Source organism: Pelodiscus sinensis, chromosome 1 (assembly GCF_049634645.1).
Source record: "Pelodiscus sinensis isolate JC-2024 chromosome 1, ASM4963464v1, whole genome shotgun sequence".
Classification (NCBI taxonomy): domain Eukaryota; kingdom Metazoa; phylum Chordata; order Testudines; family Trionychidae; genus Pelodiscus; species Pelodiscus sinensis.
Genome location: NC_134711.1, coordinates 178,971,150 through 178,985,771, shown reverse-complemented (window position 1 = coordinate 178,985,771; position 14,622 = coordinate 178,971,150). Strand labels below are relative to the sequence as shown.

Genomic DNA, 14,622 nt, shown 5'->3' with positions numbered 1-14,622 from the left:
CAATCCTAGGCTTAGTTATAAAACTCCAAATGCTATAGGGGGCTTCTTGGCGAGTGGACATGACTGAAGCTTGGGAGACCTGGGCTGTATTCTTGGCTTAGCCACCAACCAGCTGGGTGACCTTGTGTAAATCTCTTAACTCTCTATGCTGTAGTTTCTCCATCTGTAAAATGGGATAATGATATTGCATCTGAACAGTTTGGAGAGCTACTGATCGGAAGTGTGACAGATAAACTGGGTATTATTACATAACTAGAGAAGGAATAAGCTTTTAAACATGTATGTGCACATTTCTATCTTCCCCCTCCCCCGCCACAATCTGCTATTTTCAATAAGGCATAATTAGAGAACTTGCATTAATCTTCAATCCCCTGCTGTAATCACAGCTGCCCCGTACCACACATACTTCTACTGTTGAATTATACCAGTTAGTACATGGGTGTTAAAAGTTATCTGAATAAAGGACTCTCAACTCCCCCCGCCTCCCATCTCAACAGCGGGCATCTACATTCTCTCTGCACTCCCCCTACTATTCTCTCTGCAATTTCAGGCCTGGTCTATACTTGAAAATTGGATCAATCTAGTTGTGTTGCTTAGGGCTTGATGATAGTTAGGTTGACCCAATTGCTAGTGTAGACACAGATAGGTCAAGGGTAGGATTCTTCTGTCAATCTACCTAACTCCTCGCAGAGAGACAGATTGACTACATTGATGGAGAAAACCCTTTTGTCCATATAAGAAGTGTTTATACTACAGCACTGTTGCATCGAAGCTGTGCCACCACCATGGCTATGATATAGACGAGAGATGTAAGTGAGTAGTTGAGTACTTGAGTACCTGATGAGCCTAAGGGTGTGTCTAGACTACTGAGTTTTGTCGACAAAAGTGGACTTTTGTCGACAAAACTATACCAGCGTCTACACTACCGCTGAGTTCTGTCGACATAACTTCGACAGAACTCAGCAGTTTTGTCGACGCTGGTATACCTTATTTTACGAGGCATAACACCTTCTGTCGACAGAGTTCTGTCGACAGAAGGTGTTATTGCCTGAAGGGTTCCGTCTAGACTACAGGGTTCTGTCGACAAAGCAGCTTGCTTTGTCGACAGAACTCAGTGTGTCTGGACGCTCTTTGTCGACAGAAGTTTTGTCGACAGATACTGTCGACAAAACTTCTGTCGACAAAACCCGGTAGTCTAGACGTACCCTAAGCTTCCCCACCACCTACTGATACAGAGGCAGCTAGGGGTGGGGGGGGGGGGGGGAAAGGAGGGAGAACACTTACCCCTCCCTAACCCCCTTCCTGATGTAAAATAAAATACATTTATTTTCATGAACACAAACTCTCTTTATTTAACAAAACTGGGGGAGGGGAGGAAACGCTGGTGAGACTGGAGAAAGGAGGTGGGAGAGGGGAGGGGGAAAACTAGGAGGAGGGAGCTGGAAGAGGGAAGCAAGGGGAAGAAGGGGAAGGGGAAGCTCAGGGCTCAGGGTTGGGGGTCTGGTCGGACCAACCTGATTTTCATGTAAACCTGCTCCTGGGTTCGCATGTGGCCTTTGGTATCCTGCCATAGACAGCCGTGTTCCTCCGTCTAGTGTGGAGATCATGGATGTTGGGGGGATCCCTCCCCATACCTGAATAAGGTCCATGATCTCCACCCTGGACCAAGAAGCTGCCCTCCTTCTCCGGGCCTTGGCAGGTTCCTTTAAGCTGGCAGACTGCTCCTGGAGAGTGGTGGAGGGCTGGCTGACAGTGGCTTGCTGGCTCATGTTTTGGGGCCGCTGGGTCAGGGGCAGTGACTGCTGGCTCAGGGCTGGCAGGCTTAGAGCTGGCACAGGCACTGTGGCCAGAGTCTACCCCTTTAAGGTCTCTAGGGAGGGAGGAGAGGGAGAGGAGTATTCTTGGTTGAGGCTGGAGTGGCCACCAGGGGACCCTGGGAAGGCTGGAGGCCCCCTATTTCAAAATAAGTGTCTACTCATCACTTATTTTGAAATAGCTATTTCGAATTTGGGGTTATTCCTTGTAGAATGAGGTTTACCAAATTCAAAATAAGCGCTCCACTATTTCAAATTAATTTTGAAATAGCAGTTTGGCTGTGTAGACGCTAGTAAAGTTATTTCAAAATAAGGGCTGTTATTAATAACTTTGAAATAACTTTGCTGTATAGACATACCCTTTCACGTCAACTACCACCATCTTAACACATTATTTCATTTCTCAAAAGTACATTTCTTTTTTCTGGGTTACTGATACTCTAGCTAGAGATACCAAGCCTGTTTTCTCCCTTAAACCTTTAAATGCTTTCTTTCAAGCTTTTTTCATTTTTTCTTATGTGTTGATCCCCGATTCCCATTTAGATTTTTAATATAATTTGTAGTTTTACTTTCACCTGAAACATCTCTCTTTTCCTTGTTCAATTAATGTTAATATTTTGGGATGGGGGAAAAAACAAAGGGGAAATTGCTCCAAATATACCTGGGTATTTCCCAGTCTTGGCTGTTTTTCCGTTACTGTTGTTATAATTTCTGTTCCCAAACATTACATGTTTTCCCTTGTAAGGGTCTGTAGTTTCACATGTCCAGAGAGGGAAGAACAACAGTGTTTTATTCAAACTTTTTGGCTCTGGTTAATGCTTGTTTTTTAGTTGGTTAGGAAACATCTTCAGGAGCCATGGATGTGTTCCAAATTGTTGGACAGAGTGTTTATAAAATGTAACTAGAAATAGGATTATTTCCAATACAGTCATCTATTCAAATGCATGTGATTCACAGCCATATTAAATGCATTTACAGACTTAAAAATCAGGAAATTTTTCAAAGGGGAAAAAATATGTATTTCTTCTCCCATCTCAGTTCATATAAATTATATAATTCTAAAAATGTAACCAGAACCACAATAAGACAGACTATATATTATGTCTTCAGCTGTTACCTTCCTTGATTTACACTATAGACAATGTTGTGGTATCTATTACTTTTTGCAGAGTGAACTCTTAACAAGGAAACTGCTTTTTGTGGGAGAACTGTATATGCTCCCTAAACTGCTGAGAGAGTTAGACAATTTAAAAGTGCATAAAGATCTGAGTGAGCAATACAATACATTATGATCAGCATATATAGCACCATCTGTAACAACACAACAGGAATATAAGTAGAAGTACAATGACACAGAGATATGGCTGGTTAAGAGCAAGAAGCTACTTAAGGATTTTGATCAGCCAAACAAAAGACATCTCTAAAGCTATGACAACAATTCCCTAAATAATCACTTGAGAAACAAGACGTTGTTGGCAGCTTCTCAAAACGTTGATAATTTTGGACCCTTTAGCCTAACCTAAAGAAGAAGAATGGAAAGATAACTATATTTGGAAAAGAGTTTTCACATTGAAGCAACCTGATCATTTGTTTACAACCTAGTCTACAAAGGGCACACATTTACCATTAGAAAAAACTCTACTGCAACAGAAAATTTCATTTGGCAATTTGAATGCTAAAGAAAAACACATTAGATACTATCATACCACATTTCCTTTGATTTGATTTCAGGAAACTAGATAAAATAGAATCAAAACGTTGTGGATACAAAAGAAAACAGTCATAATGGCATTTGTTTTGCTAAATTCCAGATCATGTGTTGCTTATAACAAAGCTTAAGTATTTAAGTATATTGTAGGTTTCGGAATTAAGTTGTGCTAAGAATAAAATTATGGGAATAAGAGTTGCTTGCAATAAACTCCCAAATGTGGGTAGGAAAATAGTATCCCATGTATGAACTGTGTTAAAACTACATGTGCCCTGGGTTAAATTGTCATGGACAGTCTTATATCCCACCACACACTGCTGAAACAGTATAACTGCTTGCTTCCACAAATCAGGATAAGCCCAACCACTGCCATATTAAAGGTGTACAGAAGACAGTTCTATACTCATACTTTCCCAAGAACAGTTTTAATAGGAGAGCCACTACATTCTACTGGAACTGTTCTGTAGACAATATTGTGATGAGTATATTGCAAATTGTCTGAAGTAACTGTAGTTTAGTAATCATAACATAACTAAGTTCAATATCCTAACAGGATGGATCATATATATATATATAAATGGTATGGTGGTACCATTAGGAAGCGGTATTATATTTTATATTCTAATTTCTCTCCCCCCCCCCATATATAAACAAACAAACTAGAAGAAAAGAAAGGCTACAAAAGTAAGGCTTACTCAAGTCACAGAAGGTAACTTCATACTCCTTATCACAAGCAGGAATAAGGAAACACACCAAACACTACTTGCAAGGTACAAAAGTTTATTCAAGCCAAGAAGAGGAGACCCAGCCCATGCTTCATTTTGTCACATGTGGTATCAGTTTTATATTTGCTAAAAATAGTATATCCAGTTTTTTCCACTCTTAAAAAGTTTATAAAACCTTAGTATGAAGTTAACTGTGTTCTATGAAATTTGAGTATAAAGTATAGAGTGCAAAGAAAAAAAGTAGTAAAAATTTGACAGCGCCATTCATTTGCATAGAGGCATTAAAACATTCAAGATTTGATGCTGAAAATAACTACTGAGGAACCAGAAGCCTCAAGACAGCCTGAGACTGACTTAAGAGTGGACCCTTTGAAGACTCAGACACTAAAACTGTTGGAGCTGTATATTTAGCAGTTAGGGGAGTTGGATGCGTATACAAATCCTGAGGGTGTTGACCAAGCAAAGTGAGGTCTTAGAGACAATTGTTATTTCATTCAATGTACATATAATTGGACAACTTTTGAAGGATCATCTGGCATCAGTAAAAGAGACAAAACAAATGTCAGTTTCACAATCCCTATAGATGTGAGCAGTAGCTGCAGAGTATTGTAGTCATATAGAAGGGAGTCTCTCTCAAACAAAGGCTAGCTGAGGGTTAGGGTGGTGGAAAATTTGAACAGAGAGAGTGATGAATAGACTTCTGAAAAGCAAATTTAAGAGAGAGGGGAAAGAAGAAGCAGAGCAATGTGCAGAGGTGTTAAAATTCATCCAATACCTAGTTTAAAAGACACAGGGTCGGCATCATGGAGTAATTTCAGAATCCTACCCGTTCTGTCATTGCAGAGTAAACACGAGCAAGGCTTCTCATCAGGACACTAATTAATGATCATTTCTGACAGGACTGCTTTCTTAGAATCTTTCTTATTCTTCTTCAATCAGCCTCTTGGCTAGTAGGTGTTTAATAATTTTTTCAAGCTCCATGCTTAATGTTTTTCAGAAAAACCTCACCATAGAAGAAAAAGGTTATTATGTTAAGAGGGAACCCTATTCCTTACCTACCCACACTTAAAAAAAACAAAAACAAAACAAAACAAAAATCAGCCCATAGATCAGGAGAAAGAAAGAAGTCAGCAGTTAAATGGTTATGGTTGTCTAGATCCAGTGTTTCTGTTTGGCCTCCTGTCATACCATCTGCCTTACAAAACACCTGCTAGAACTGTGTTAAAATTTCAGTTCTTAAGATAGATAACTATTATAGCCAGCACACTGTTTTCCCCCTTTGCCCCCAGCCCATAGCCACATACAATGGGCTAATCCTCTATTCTTCCTGCTTGCTCAATTCCTCTAAGCAGACAAGAATCTGAAAGCAGATCACAAGACAGTATTTAGAGCCATGGTTACTGATGCTATCTAAGTGAGCAGACAGGATAATTCCACACTATCCAAATGCTTCAATAGAGAAATCTCATCAGTTTCTGCCATTTAGAATCCCTATGTAGCAATAATCCCTCCACCAGGAGCCACAGCCAGCTCTTTTTGGTCAGAGGGAGAGTCACTGCAACAGAGTCTAAGGGTGGGTTTTTCAGATTAAGAAAGCTAATAAATGAAGCTGAAAAGCTGATTGTTTTTGAAGAGCGCTGAGGATGTGTTTCCCAGAATGATGAAGCAGATTTTTGGAGGCAGCTTGGCTGGCTGAGTTCCTGTTTGAAATGATTACTTTTTAACACTTCTGGGATCTGACTGTCCTATTAATGTTGGAAAACCTCTAATCTTAATAAGGGTCTTTTTAATTATTTAAATCTAAATGCAATTAAAATTAAATAATCTTCCTCTTCAAGTGTTTCAGAGAGTGTATTCTTGTCAATTTCAGTATTTGGCATGCTCACAGCACTGGAAAAGGAGAATGGAGAGTTCAGTGTATCTATGCATCTGAGAGAGGGTAAAAGGGGAAAAAAGTGGTTATGTGGATCAGCAACTAACCCAAAGAATAGGAATTTTAACATCAGACTTACAGTGGAGGACCTTAAAGATCTTTTAGTCCTGCTGGAAAACCATGTTTTAAAAATTGAGAGAGAAAAGGCATTCAGTTGCTATGGGGCAGCTTAGCACAGACAACAAAGTTCATAATGCCAACTCAGACAAAGGTTTTCCCTCACAAGTATTCCATGTTATTCAATACAAACTATAGCTCTGGCAAACTCTTCTGTTGCTGTCTTTACTTTTAATTTAAGGAAGTTTATTATTTATCAAGTTAAAAAAATAGATGTAAACTTCACACTTCATTGCCTAAATTAGCCTATACTGAGTGCTCTGATTTCTAGAAGTACTGAGCTCCTAAAGCAAAACAACCCTCATTAACAAGACCCTTGACTGAGAAGGAAAAAGACACTCCCCATATTCCCCTCACACACAGAGCCTAGGGGAGCTTAGGTTAGTAGATTTTGTGTGTTACAGCCTTGTGATGGGGCATTGGGGGAGGGGCTGGAGTGCCAACACTTGCTCCCCAATGCTGGAGGGGACCCTGAGTCTCGGGGGCGGGATCCAGACAAGCCGGGAGCTTTATCCTGAGGTTCTGCACCTCTGTCCTAAAGTCAATTGAGCCATGGATGGACAGACCCTCTGAAAGTCAGACTACTCAAGTTTGAAAATGTTGAGCTAACATTTATCAAACTAGAGTAGGTCCAAAAAATGTTGTTTTATCTCTGGTATGAAATTTAAGGAATCCCCTCTCTGCAAGAACAAGGGGAAGAGGGGAGGGGCTGGTTTTAAATATCTTGTCCAGAGTTTGCAAGGCAAGGCCCTTTAGAAATACCCCCTGCCTACAAAGATACTTGTTTTCTTAAAAGAGGTTTGTTGCATACCCAGAAATGTGTGTGCGTGTGTGTTTACATTGCTTCTATCTGCCTTCAGAAGTTAGGACAACAGACTGCTTACCAGAGAAATATATAAAGAATGACCACTAGACAGAAATATTGAAAGATGGATAGGTCGCCTGTCTTCCCCCACAAAACTTGTAATTCATTTTATGCAACTAGCCTAATTAAGTATTTGCTTCATAAAGCCATGGATTTAATTAAATTATAGGTTGGACCTCCCTGTTCCAGCACCCTCAGAACCTGACTGGTCTTGAATGAGGGAGTTTTCCAGATCAGGGGAGGTCAATTCCATCCTTCTGCTGACGGGAATCTGGGCTTTCCTGGGGTCCATCAGCAGACACAGTGGAGCTCCCTTGTCCCCAGCTCTGCTGGTCAGTCCTGGCCGCCACAGCCGTGCTGCCCCAGGGCCATCAGGCTCCACTCAACGTAGGGCTGCCACAGCTCCAATGCCCAGGGACTACATCATCCCAAGACCACCGTGACTGGGCTGCTGCAGCTCTCAGACACTGACACAGCTCTGGGAAGCTGGGGATGCTATGGCTTTAGGGCTGCTGCGGAGCTACTCCTGGACTCCGTTATCCCGGGGCTGCCACGGCTTCCTGGCTCCAGCACTGTTAGGGCTCAGGGGCTGCCGCAGCAGCTGTGGCTCTGCTCCTTGGGACCACCAGGGCTTCTGCAGCTTTGCTACCCTTTGGCTGCTGGAGCTGCCACTGGGGCTCCACTCCTCGGGGCCACGAGGGCTGCCATGGCTCTACTATCCCGGGGTATTGCTGCCAACCCCATGGCCACCCAGGCAGAGCCGGCCCTACCATGAGGCGAACTGAGGCAATCTGCTCAGGTGCCAGACTGTGTGTGTGTGGGGGGGGGGGAAGAGTGGGGTGCCACTAGGACCCAGACTGTAGAAAATGGTGTCTGCTGCTGGTGCATATTTATTCTCTCTGCTCTAGATGCAGAGATGGTGGAGTGCTGTACTGGAGGAAGGAGGGCACAAGAGACCTTTCGAACTTTTGGCCCAAGCGAGCGGGCATGGGGGCGTCATTTGAGCTCCCCACCTCAGGTGCCAAAATGTTGTGGGCCTATCCTGCACCCAGCCCTTTGTCCCGGGGCTCTCTGGTCCTGCAAAATCTGAGATCCTGCCAGACCACGGATGTTGCCGGACCAGAGAGTCCTGGACAAGAGAAGTTCAACTGGCATATTTAGAATGTACATATTTCTGGGGATGCATGCAGCCATTCTATTTTATTCTTTTGGCAGAAACAATAATTATGAGAATTAAGATCCTTGATCAGAGAATAGAACAATGTTTTAATCTGTGCTAAGACGGAAAGATAAAATGAAAAAACCCTACACTGTAAAAATATGGATGCTGAGATGTACAAATATAAATTAGCATCCAAAATAACTATCTATTCTGTCAATACTACAGTCACTGCTATGTTGCAGTCCATATACCGTACCTTCATCTTCTAGAGGGCTTTTTTTAGGGTGTGTCTACATTATCAGGATGATCAATGCTGTCTGTAGCAGTTGATCTTGTGTTTGATTTAGTGGATCTAGAGGGACATACTAAATTGAATGCTGAGGGCACACTCGTTTATGTCAGTAGTTCTCGCTGTCGTGAGGAGTAAGAGAAGTCAATGGGAGTGTTTCTCTTGTCAACCTCCTGCAGCGAGGATGGCGCCCTAGTTCAGCATTAGCCCTAACTCCAGCTATGTTATTTACGTGGCTGGAATTACATACCTTACGCTGACCTTCCCCCCCATAGCGTAGACCTGCCCTTAGGATAGTCTCAATTCCCTACCCTAGTACAGTAGACTTCCGATAACCCAGAACCTATGGGATTTAGGTGGTGCCAGATTATCAGATATGCCGGACTATCAGGAGGTACTATAAACTGGTTATATATATATTGTATACATTATATACTGTATATAAAGTGTTCTTAACCCTTTTTATTGTACATACTGTATACAGTATACTGTAATGTTTTAGTTTTTTAAGCCTTTTTTATCCTTTTTGCTCAGTTCAGCTGCTGCCGCTGTTACTTTGTAACTCATTTTTTGCCGAAGCTCACTCACTAGGCTCTTGCCATTTTGATGCCGGACTATCAGGAGTGCCGGACTATTGGAATTTTACTGTATTTCACTTCAAGAGTGCAGCCAGGAATTTTACTGTTACCACCACCACTGCTTTGCCCCCTACACTCAGCTTTTTATTCTAAATGAAAGGTGCAATGAAAACATGTTTCTATATTTATCACAGTTTCCAATATTTAAACACTGAGAAGCATAACCATGGGCAGACTGTAACATCAACACAGCATGCCATTGACTCAAATAGAGCACTATGGGTGCACAGCTGTCTATCCAATATTTAAGAGGAAAACCCAGTCCTGCAATGAGGTCTATGTGGACACAGTAGTCTACCCACACAGAAATCATTGCAGTATTGGTGCCCCAAACACACAACCAAAAGCAAGGCTTTTAAAATTTAAAACAGTATCTTTGAAGAATTTACAAGGCATATCTAATTTGCACATTAAGAGTTCAAATATGCTACTTTTATTTTGGATTATAAATAATCTGGCTGCATCTAGATTGGCATGATTTTCCGGAAATGCTTTTAAAGGAAAAGTTTTCTGTTAAAAGCATTTTCAGAACAGAGCATCTACATTGACACGGACGCTTTTCCGCAAAAGCACTTTTTGCGGAAAAGCGTCCGTGCCAATTTAGACGCGCTTTTCCGCAAAAAAGCCCCGATCGCCATTTTCGCGATCGGGGCTTTTTTTGCGGAAAACAAATCTGAGCTGTCTACACTGGCCCTTTTGCGCCAAAGTTTTGCGCAAAAGGAACTTTTGCCTGAATGGGAGCAGAATAGTATTTCTGCAAGAAGCACTGATTTCTTACAGTAGGAAGTCAGTTCTTTTGCGGAAATTCAAGCGGCCAGTGTAGACAGCTGGCAAGTTTTTCCGGAAAAGCGGCTGATTTTTTTCCAACCTATTTGCTTGTATGTGTGCATTAATTATATATGGAAAAGTCCACAACATCCTGTAGCCTATCAAATTACTTTCCTATCATGCTAATAATATGTTTGTGTTAATTTAGATTAATTTGGTAATAGTTAAAAGCTGTAATGCAAGAAATGTTCTAAAAGCTGCTCTCAGCATTCCCGTAGGCCCTTTGTGTTAGCTTGACTGATGTCTGGGTTCAGGTGTAATACACTAGGCCTTATGTTTCCCCAAGTTTGTGAAGGCCCGCTAATACTAACACAGCTGCACTCAACTCCTTGGGGGAGGGCTTTGCCATTAACCCACCTTGGCACAGGTCCATGCCCTTCCCTAGCTGGGGCCAAGGCATGTTGGTATATAAGCATAGGCGTGTGCAGCACATTTCATTAGGGTGTGCACGCAAAGAAGTTTTTTTAAATTTACTCTTTGACCCCCATTAGCCAAACCTCCTAACCCCCATTAGACACACCTCTGGAGGTAACACTCTCAGGTCAAGATGGACACATGACCAGAAGTAAAAGGTGTCTTGTGATCCCCCTCTAAGGACTTTTCCCACCATTCTCCTACCAATAGGGATTAGTTTGTCCCCCACCAAACCTCCCTCATGCAACTATCCTGCAGTAGCATTAACCCAAGGTGTGTGACATTAACTTGGGGGCGGAGATGCTGGGGGAAGTGTTCACTCTAAGAGTTTCCTCCCATGAGCAGAATGAAGTTTGTGTTGTACACCAGTACTGAGTTCATGTGGCTTGTTCGGATGTGCCACTGTGGTACCCAAGTTATTAATCAATATCTTATAAACCTCTACCTTTTCCCACTGCTGCCATGTCTCCTCCCCTTGCTCCATCAGCTCCCCTGGTGCCTGCTGCCCCCAACGTAAGAGCATAAGAATGGCCATACTGGGTCAGATCAAAGGTCCATCTAGCCCAGTATCCTGTCTGCCAACAGTGGCCAGCACCAAGTGCCCCAGAGGAGGTGGACCAAAGACAGTGATCAAGTGATTTGACTTGTGCCATCCATCTCCAGCCTCTGACAAACAGAGGCCAGGAACACCATTTCTATCCCTTGGCTAATAGCCTTTTATGGACCTAACCTCCATGAAATTATCTAGCTTCTCTTTAAAATTTGTTATAGTCCTAGCCTTCACAGCCTCCTCTGGCAAGGAGTTCCACAGGTTGACTATGCACTGTGTGAAGAAGAACTTTCGCTTATTAGTTTTAAGCCTGATACTCATTAATTTCATTTGGTGTCCTCTAGTTCTTATATTATGGGAACTAATGAATAACTTCTCTTTATTCACCCTCTCTACACCATTCATGATTTTACATACCTCTATCATATCCCCCCTCAGTCTTCTCTTTTCCAAACTGAAAAGTCCAGTCGCTTTAGCCTCTCCTTATATGGGACCTGTTCCAAACCCCTAATCATTTTAGTTGCCCTTCTCTGAACCCTTTCCATGGTCAAAATATATTTTTTGAAGTGAGGAGACCACATCTGTACACAATACTCAAGATGTGGGCATACATAGTTTTATACAGAGGCAGTAAGATATTCTATGTCTTATTTTCTATCCCTTTGATTCTTAACATCCTATTTGCCTTTTTGAATGCTGCTGCACACGGTGTGGACGTTTTCAGAGAACTGTCCACGATAACTCCAAGATCTCTTTCCTGATTTGTTGTAGCCAAATTAGCCCCCTCACCTTCCCTTAGCCCTGAACCTTCTTAGTGCCTCCCCTTTCCCTCACTGCCCCTGCCCCCTTTGTCCCTAATGTCCACCCCCTCACCACCTTCTGCCCCCATTCCCCTGTGCCCTTACATGACTTGCTCCATCCCCACCTTCCTCATACCCACCCCTTCTTTCAAGCCTTCTCCCAGCACCTCTCCCTCCCTCCTCTAGCCCCCAATGCCCTTACCCTCTCCTCTCCCAGAATCACCCTGTCCCCCCTCCCACTGACACTTCCCCTCCTGCCCTTTTCCTCATTGTCTGCACTTGCTCTCCTGGCATTTGTCTCTCCTGCACCCTGTCCCTTGGTGCCTTCCCCTTTCTTCTCCTGCCCTGCCCCCCTCCCCTCAGCACATGCCCCTTCCTTCCTATTTTTCCCCTTCCCCTCCCCAACTTTCTGCCTTCTAGTTTGCGGGGCTGGAGTCTGTGGAGCTGCTCCAGCTGCTGGCCCAGGGCCAGGCGGAAGGTCTCCAAGAGACACATGAGACCATAGTAACCACAGAGCCCCAACGCTCTGAGCGGGACATGCACACGGAGGCAGTGGAAGCCACATTTATCCTCTGGGTTCAACATCCCACCTGCCGGGAAATGTAGCTCCCCAGAGCAAGCTGTGTGGGGCCCAATTGGTGATTCCTGGTTGAGTCTGAGGGTGGAGGAGAAGCCCTGCCCATCCCCTGAGCATGTTGTGCTCACTCTTCACTCTTCACCAGGACCATGTGCAGGACTGACAGTGTCCCAGGATCAGCATGTGCCGGGGTCAGTCCCGCCCCTCCCCGCTTTCCCCAACCCTTCCCAACCAGCACTGCTGCCCCCGACACCCTCCCAGCCACCCCTGCTTCCTGCCGCCCAGTTCTCCTCCTCCCAATCTCCCCTGGCCAGCCCCGCTGCCCCTGACACCCCTCCCCCATCTCCTCCAGTCTGCCACACTGCCCCTTCCCCCTCAGGACACAGGTTGTGATAGATAACCACAAAGGCCCATGGCAACAAATTGATGGCAATGATAATAAGTTAAGAGCAATGATACATTGACCAATAGGAAAAGAACACTTCAGCATTAGAAACATCCTCTACTGAATATGCATCAAACATGTTATCGTCAGCGTCACATAGTATAAAAGTGGGACTCCAGCTAAGGGGCAAGAGGGAGGAGAAGATGTAGTCCTTGGAAGGGCCAGAAGGATGGCCCCTGGTAATGGGGTAGGTGAAGATAATAAGAAAGATGATGGGCTAACACCTAAGATTGTTCTAGAAGAAATGATGGAAGTATATGGTATGGAAATATGGATGTACATTCCCTGTCTTATTAAATAGAGGCGTGTGTGACTGTGCTAACCTTATTAATAAACTGTAAATATTGTAAATATACAAGAGTTTCTACAGTGTGAGCGTTGCAACCGTGCATATCAGGGTTCCCAATCATAGTATTATTGAACACTGGGCTTGTTCCTGGGACAAAGAACCTGTCAACCCTAAAGGTGGGTCATTAGAATTTAAACAATCTTAGATCAGGCTACAATCCCTAATGAAAAGAGTCTTGATCCCACAAACACTTATGCACATGGGCTTCTTACTTATTTAAGTAGTTCTCTTGTGTTCAGGGAATGTTTATCACATATATTCCTGGATGCCTTACAAATCTACAGACCAAGCAACTTCAGCCATCCAACAAAGCAGAATTATGTGAGTTATTTCAAGAACACTATTTTATAACATGTATATATATGTTTTATGACATAATTATTAGATCTGAAAATAAAAAAAGTTTAAGAAATATTAGTATTCCATTTATTTCAGTATCAAAAGGTAAGCTTTTTTTCTCCACAAGACTGTTTTAATTATATAGTTGTAGCTTTCCAAAATAAACATATGGTGCTAAATTTTTTGTTGGGTAATCTGCGTCTTGTAAGGCGTAGCTAGGCAACACACACACACCTCTTGCAATTTTACAAACCTTTTGACAACTCTGCCATGGAGCCTGTTCCCATGGTAACAAATAGGGAATTCCCTGAAAATGGAGGGACATTGGTTTAAACTACACAGGGTCTCTCACATACAGAGAAAAAGGCTATTTTCCAATATTCTAACAGTTCTGCACAAAGTTGGTTTCTATAGCAACAAAGCAGCAACTGAGTTATCAGAAAGCTTGTAAGTGTTATAAAGAGCTATACAGGCAGTCCCCGAGTTATGTCGGATCCGCAGTTACAAACGGGGCTTTTCTCGCCCCGGAGGACGGGAGTGGCGGGACGCCCAGATGTGCCGCGGTCCCGCCACCCGCGTCCTCCGGGGTGAGAAAAGCTGCTCCGCGTCTCTCTGGTCTGAGCTCCCCCCAGCAGACCAGGGAGACGGGGAGCAAAGCCTCGGAGGACGCCGGCAGCGGGACAGCCGTGGTGTGTCTAGGCTGTCCCGCTGCCTGCATGCTCCGCAGCTTTGCTCCGCGTCTCCCTAGTCTGCTGGGGGGACTCTCCCCCAGCAGACTAGGGAGACGCGGAGCAAAGCTGTGGAGGATGAGGGCGGGACCATGGTGCGCCTCGGCGGTCCCGCCACCCGCGTCTCCCTGGTCTGCTGGGGGGGCGGGGGCACACCTAGTGCGCCCCTCCCCCAGCAGACCAGGCTTTTCTCGCCATCGACGCCTGGGGTAGAGCAGCTGGGGTGCTGCCGGGTTGGTCCCACAGCGCCGCTCCTCGGCGCTACTGGACCAACCCTGCAGCACCCCAGCTGCTCTGCCCCAGGCGTCCCCAAGTCAGCCGCTGCTGAAACTGACCAGCAG

General features: G+C 44.0%; 1 protein-coding gene across 4 annotated transcripts in view; it reads right to left on the bottom strand.

Moving 5' to 3' along the window:
• The window catches only part of JAM2 (junctional adhesion molecule 2), a 69,215-nt gene that overhangs the window by 23,139 nt on the left and 31,454 nt on the right, over window positions 1-14,622 (bottom strand). The gene's annotated exons all lie outside the window — the stretch shown is intronic.